Raw genomic sequence first — 6,394 nt, 5'->3', positions numbered from 1 at the left:
GTCGAATTTGACTGAACTTGACTGTGCAGGGATCCTTTACCTTTTCCCCAACCAAGGACCCTCCAGTGGTGGCTGGTGCCCACTGAGGCTGGTAGGGTGGCAGGCAGGGAGCTGAACAGTAGATGGCACCAGAACAAATGAGAGGCAGTTTTGTTTCCATCCTCCCTGCTGAGTTCTATGAGGGCAATACTGAGACTAGAAGGAGGAGGAAGCTGACAGGTAGTGGTGCCTCTCAGATTGGGTGTAAGTAAAAAGGCAGACAGGGGGAGCTGCCCAAGGACCCACTGCTCACTGATGGCTAGGGTGGCTGTGTGCCCTACTTTGCAGAGGACACTCCTCCGTGGGAAGACATCTCTGTTTGGAGGGCTGTTTGATGCTGGGTACATTTAAAGATAAGCCTAAGAAAAAAGGGCTGCAGCTCAGCAGTAGAGCTGCCAGTCAGTGTAGACAACACTGAACTAGATGGACCAACGTTCTGATTCAGTATAAAGGCAGCTTTCTGCTTTTCTTCTAAGGGAAGACAGAAGCTTGGCAGGATCAATGCTGGATAAAGTTTCCTACAGAAACCTTTCAGGACGATATTTTATGACCCATTCTGCGGCATGCCTCATCATTTTATGGAATGACTTTACCTCCTTAGAGAATCTTCTCTTCTGTGCCCAGAGGGAAAACGCCTTTTGTGCAGACATAAAGGAAAATGAGGGGCAGTGACCTTTCCCTTGCCTCCTGCAGCTCAGAAAACCTGGTGAAGTCTTGTGGCATCTTGTTCAGGTTCTTAACTAGGAATGCAACCTGGTTTAGCCAATGAATCGATCAAATATGTTTGCAATCAACTAAAAATTACAAGGACCATTTATTAAATCTGTTAGATGGTTGTTATGCAAAAAGGTCTCCAAGAGTTGTACACAATGAAACACACAATTACCAGAAACACGTGCAATTCATAAAAATAAATGAATCCCAAAGCAACCTCCAATTAATGGCTACTAGCCAACCTAGCAGTTCGAAAGCACATCAAAGTGCAAGTAGATAAATAGGTACCACTCCAGCGGGAAGGTAAATGGCGTTTCTGTATGCTGCTCTGGTTCACCAGAAGCGGCTTAGTCATGCTGGCCACATGACCTGGAAGCCATGCGCCGGCTCCCTCGGCCAATAAAGCGAGATGAGCGCCACAACCCCAGAGTCAGTCACGACTGGACCTAATGGTCAGGGGTCCCTTTACCTTTACGCTCTACCTCTGCCCATTCCTCAGTCCAATGGACACATAAATTGCTGGAGAAAGGAGAGTTGCTTTATCCTATGTAGTGAGAGTGTAAAGGCAGCCCACACTCCTTGTGTCTCACCCAGATCCCAGAATCATAGAATCATAGAGTTGGAATAGACCACAAGGGCCATCAAGTCCAACCCCCTGCCAAGAGCATGCTGGTCTCCTACAACTCTGATCCTAAACTTCCAGCAGCATGAATGCCAAGCGTCTAACCCCAAGGTTGGCAATCACACACACTTCAACGCTTCAATCAGGAAATGTTATTAAAAATTAAAAAAAAAATACGAGGAAAAGCAGGAAAAAGTTCAGAATACAAAATAGGCCAAAGAATTGCAGCTCTAAAAATCTACTAATGCTAGCCCATTTACTATACCCTTGTTGGTCTGGTTTACTCTCAAGGAAGCTGTGAGGATAGTCAGCTTCTTACAAAGTCCATTCTGGATCCCTGATGGTGGTGGGAAAGGCAGCTATGAATTTTTTCAGGATCCAGACTCAGTTGCTCAGGTCCCTCACGTTTCTCAGGTAGGCATCTAAAGTTCCCTTTTTTCTTTGAAGAGGATGCCTGAAAGATACGTGACAGCTTAACTTGGAGGACATCAAATTCCTGTGTGACAGTAACCACAGCCTTTTCCTCTCTGACATTTTCCCTCTCCCTCTTTCTGTTAAGTGAGTAAAATACCTGCTTTCTCCTGAAACAACATTCTGCTACCATCTAGTGACAAAATGTTGTAAACGCAGCCTCTTTTTACCTACTGCTGTTGCCCTGTGACCCATTACTGTAAAGTGAAGTGGTACCTCGGGTTAAGTACTTAATTCGTTCCAAGGTCTGTTCTTAACTTGAAACTATTCTTAACCTGAAGCACCACTTTAGCTAATGGGGTCTCCCGCTGCTGTCGCGCTGCCAGAGCACGATTTCTGTTCTCATCCTGAAGCAAAGTTCTTAACCCGAGGTACTATTTCTGGGTTAGTGGAGTCTGTAACCTGAAGTGTATGTAACCTGAAGCATATGTAACCAGAGGTACCACTGTATCACAAAATTGCTTTCTCTGTTTACACGCTGCTGCCACCTGGTGGTACAGCCTCTTTTTACCCACAGCTGCCATCTGGTGGCATAATACTGCAAACTGCAGCCTCTTTCTACATGCTGCTGCCAGTTGGTGCTTGCTGGACAGGTTTCCCAAAAATGTGGCCCATCAACCAGGACTTCAAATAATGAGCAAAAATGTGACCCATGATTTTGTTTGTTTTTCAGCTCCTGCCCAGGCGGGTCACATTTTCACTCATTTTTCAGAGTCCTCACCCATGAGTCATAGATTTTTGGAGGAGTTTATTGCTGTTTTTTTTGTTTGATCTCAACACCTTTGCTCTTTCTATTTTTATTGTGTAAGTTGCTTTGAGACACCTAATAAATATTTATTTTTATTATTTGGGTTGGGTTTTTTAATTGTAGCAATGCAATTGCTATTAATCACTTCCCTGCTCCGCTCACATAACTGCAATGGAAGACCACGGAGAGCTACACACTTGACTCAGCAAGGATTTCTGCCTGAGAGCCAGTAAAGCACACTTCAATGGTCAAAAAGTGGTATATTTAACTGCTAGTGATTAAGTGTCCAAGCCTGGATTTAAAGTGTCCCACTAGGACTGTACTTACCAGTTAATAGGTAGGGGTTTCAAATCTACTCTGCTCTCACCTTGAAAATCAACATGGCTGTAGCTGAACTAAAAAGGTAACAGTATCTAGGGTTGCCATACATCTGGAATTTCCTAGACATAGCTGGTATTCAGCCCTCGTAAATGGGTATCCTGGTGGAAAATCAGTGAATGTCCAGGAAAATCCGGACGTATGGCAGCCCATGCATGATGGAAGTGTTGAAAGACCATGACGGAAGATGAACAACGAAAAGCTCAATAACTTTTATGCCCAGATTTCCGCTCTTTGAAATATGGAATAAAACTCATTATTTCAAATCTAAGTTGCATTGACCCACCTAGTCTTGCGAGCTGTTCATTATGTCAAAGATAGAAATACTTCATCCAACATGCTTTCCTAGGAGTAAAATTCGCAGAACCCAGTGGGGCTGCTGTTCTGAGTAAACATGCAGAAGATTGTGCTTCTCAGGGATATTTTAAACTGCGATTTAATCAACCTAAAGTAGGGTGAAGGGGAACTAGGGGCCTAGGGGCCAAAGGCACCCCTCCGGGCCTCTCTAGGTGACACCCCTCCTATTGCGACGGTCAGCAGGACATAGAGACCTAGGAAACATAGGGAGCCAGACCATTGGTTCATTGAACTGAAGTCTCTTCTAGACAATCTGTTTACTGAAAAATTGCCCTGATTTGCTTGCACAAAGTTCTCGGGGAGGTTAGGCAGCACCAGCTATTTTGCAAGCATTCATCCTGATTTGTTTAGATCACATTTGTGTTAAGCAAATATCATCCCACACTTTCCAGTACATCTTTCCATCACTTTCCTTATTGCAAAAGTCATTTTTTAAAAAAATAGGGGAAGCAGGTTTGTTGTGTAAGGAGAGCTCAAAATCAACTCCAGTTGCACAATGTGAACTTGCTGGTATGTGATTGAATGCCATCCGCAGAACAGCAGCAGTCTGAAAATGCCCTCAGTACTGGGACTTCCAGAAGCAGCTTTCTGGGGTTCACATAGGAGTCTTTTCCCAGTCCTACCTGGAGATGCCAAGAACTGATTTTTTTTCCATGCAAAACATTTCTTGAGAGACAGCTGTTCATTTGCATATAGGAAGCTGCCTTATAGCGTGTTACACCATTGCTCTTCTGTTTTTATTTTTCTGTTACAGAATTGTACACAAATCATAAAACACGACATTGACAGAAAATGGATCACTGGGGTGGGGATAAAATACTAAACAGTAAACCACTTCAGTGGATTCCTCAATAAATCAACTCTGAAAGCGCAAGATAATAAGAGTGAACTAAAGAGCATTGCCTGCTTATTTACACCATATTGCAATGTCAGTTGTAGGAAATTCTCATCCATGTGTTGTTTCATCTGTATATTTAACGAAATCATACCATACAGTGTAAAAATTATATTGTTTTTTCTCTCCCCTTGCCACCTCCAGTTTTTGCGACAACTTTTCCATTATGGCTGTTTGCTGGAACAGTGAACAATATTAATTGCAAGGTTTTCCAAGTTCTGGCTATCCCTATTCTAGCTGAAGTTAATAAATGTGCCTTACTCCATTGTTCTCTCCAGCTCAATACGGTCAGCAGTGACTGGCAGTGGATTTCCTGGGTTTTAAGACACTGTTTTCTCTCAGACTCACCTGGCAATCTCTAGTATGGGACCTGGGATCTTCTGCATGCAAAGCAGATCCTCAGCCATTCAGCTACAGCCCTTTGCAGTGTGTCACATTGTCTAGGGTTGAGAGATGGGCTGTGGGGAGGAAACCTGGGCATGCAGCGGCATGACAAACCAAGTTATTCGTTTTTTGTTCTTTTAACTCTCATTATTAGGCTACTTGGCTCGTTCTTTTAAAGTACTATGTTCAGATGTAAAGAGTATTAAATGCTTAAAAAGAGTATCTGCAAACTTCTTTTTTAAATCAATCTCTCTGCTTTTTTTTCCTTTTAAAGTTTGGAACTGGAACAAATAAATAGCAATCCGTTTTCCTGCCTGTCCATCAAGAAACCAGCAGTAAGTCCGGGGGGGGGGGGGAACGGTACAGACGGAACCCACCAGCCATGCCCTTTACGTACTGAAAGGCTTTTTATGTCTCCATACTGCAGCCAATCGCTAGCGGGGGCTAGGCCACACTTTATCCAATTAAAACCCATCCTCGGCTCCCCACTCCCCACCCCCGCCACTCTGACAACGACTAATGGCAAAGGGACGTAGGCGGGAGCACGGATGATTCAGCCAATTTAACCAGCGCATCTCTCCTCTTATAGGTGGGAGAGGTGCACCCGCCTTCTTCCCAAACAACCACTGAGCAGGCAGGAACCCGCCGACTCAGCCAATCCGCGGGGGCTCTTTGGTTTTATTTATTTATTTTGCTGCGCCTGTAACCAAGCTTGGCCTTGGAAATTCCCTCCGTCGGCGGAGAGCAAGGGGCGGGGGTTGGCTTGGGCCAGGCAGCCAATAGGCAGGAAGAACCGGCGGCGAGCGGCCAGGAGGCGGGAGGGAGAGCTGGAATGGCAGCATCAGCGGTGGCAAGAGCAGGGTAGGGTGCGCGCCTTGAAGCCGCTGCCTGCGCCTCTGAGGGGACGAGGATGGGGAAGGCGAGGAGGTGGAGGAGGCGGAGGCGGCGGGTGAGGAGGAACCCCTGAGGCGGCGGCGGGGAGACGGGAGGGGCAGCGGCGGCCGCTGCGGCCTGAGCCGCGAGGAAGCAGCAGGAGGATGGTAATGCCGGCAGCGCCGCTGGGCCGGAGGCGGAGCAGGGGTTGGGGTGGCGGCGGCGGCGGCGGCGGCGGCGGGGAGACGATTGCAGCCTCTTCTGGGGTGGGGCTCCGGCGGCGAGTAGCATTCGCGGAGAAGGAACGTAATGGAGCGCCCATTGCGGGTCCCGGGAGGGAGGGAATACCTGCGCTGCCTCCCCCTTCATATTTCCTTTCGCTTTCTGTATTATCCTTATTATTCTTAGTTACGGGCCAATGTTGGTCCTACTCAGCGTAGGCGCATTGGACGCGGCTGGCAGAGGGGCTGGCGGACTCCCGCTCTGGACCAGCCTCTGAGCTTGAATTTTAGCCAAGTGCAAATGTTTACCCGTGATGCTGTTGATGATGACCATAAAATTATTATTGGCTTAGCTAGACGGTCTTAATCCTACTTGGCCTAGCACTAGACCATAAATGGCCATGGTAGGCATAGCAGGTTCATTGATTTCAGGGAGTCTTCTCTGGAATAGAGAGTGGTTGGGTACATATACTGTACAGTGCTGGCCATTATTGTTATTTTATTGTTAACAGTATAAAATCATCATTGGATGTAGACTAGCCTAGTTTTACTCAGAAGGAGGCCCATTGAAGTAAGTGGCCATGACTGCCTTAAAGGGTAAAGGGACACCTGACCATTATGTCCAGTCGTGACCGACTCTGGGGTTTATCGCTTTATTGGCCGAGGGAGCTGGCGTACAGCTTCTGGGTCAT

The 6,394-nt window shown here is 46.5% G+C and overlaps 1 protein-coding gene across 20 annotated transcripts in view; it reads left to right on the top strand.

The window, feature by feature from the left end:
* Positions 1–5,355: 5,355 nt before the first annotated feature.
* CYLD (CYLD lysine 63 deubiquitinase) overlaps positions 5,356–6,394 on the top strand; it is a 34,429-nt gene continuing 33,390 nt past the window's right edge. For 6 of the 20 annotated variants that reach the window (XR_014514699.1, XR_014514700.1, XM_083454592.1 and 3 more), the window contains exon 1: positions 5,461–5,648. The gene's annotated coding sequence lies outside the window, so the exon portion shown is untranslated. Of the gene's footprint in view, positions 5,649–6,394 lie in introns of all 20 variants that reach the window. The other 14 variants (XR_014514693.1, XR_014514694.1, XM_083454591.1 and 11 more) reach the window with 5 other exon arrangements.

The sequence above is a fragment of the Podarcis tiliguerta genome (assembly GCF_965153285.1).
Source record: "Podarcis tiliguerta genome assembly, chromosome: 8".
Classification (NCBI taxonomy): domain Eukaryota; kingdom Metazoa; phylum Chordata; class Lepidosauria; order Squamata; family Lacertidae; genus Podarcis; species Podarcis tiliguerta.
This window is presented reverse-complemented; position numbering and strand designations above follow the sequence as displayed.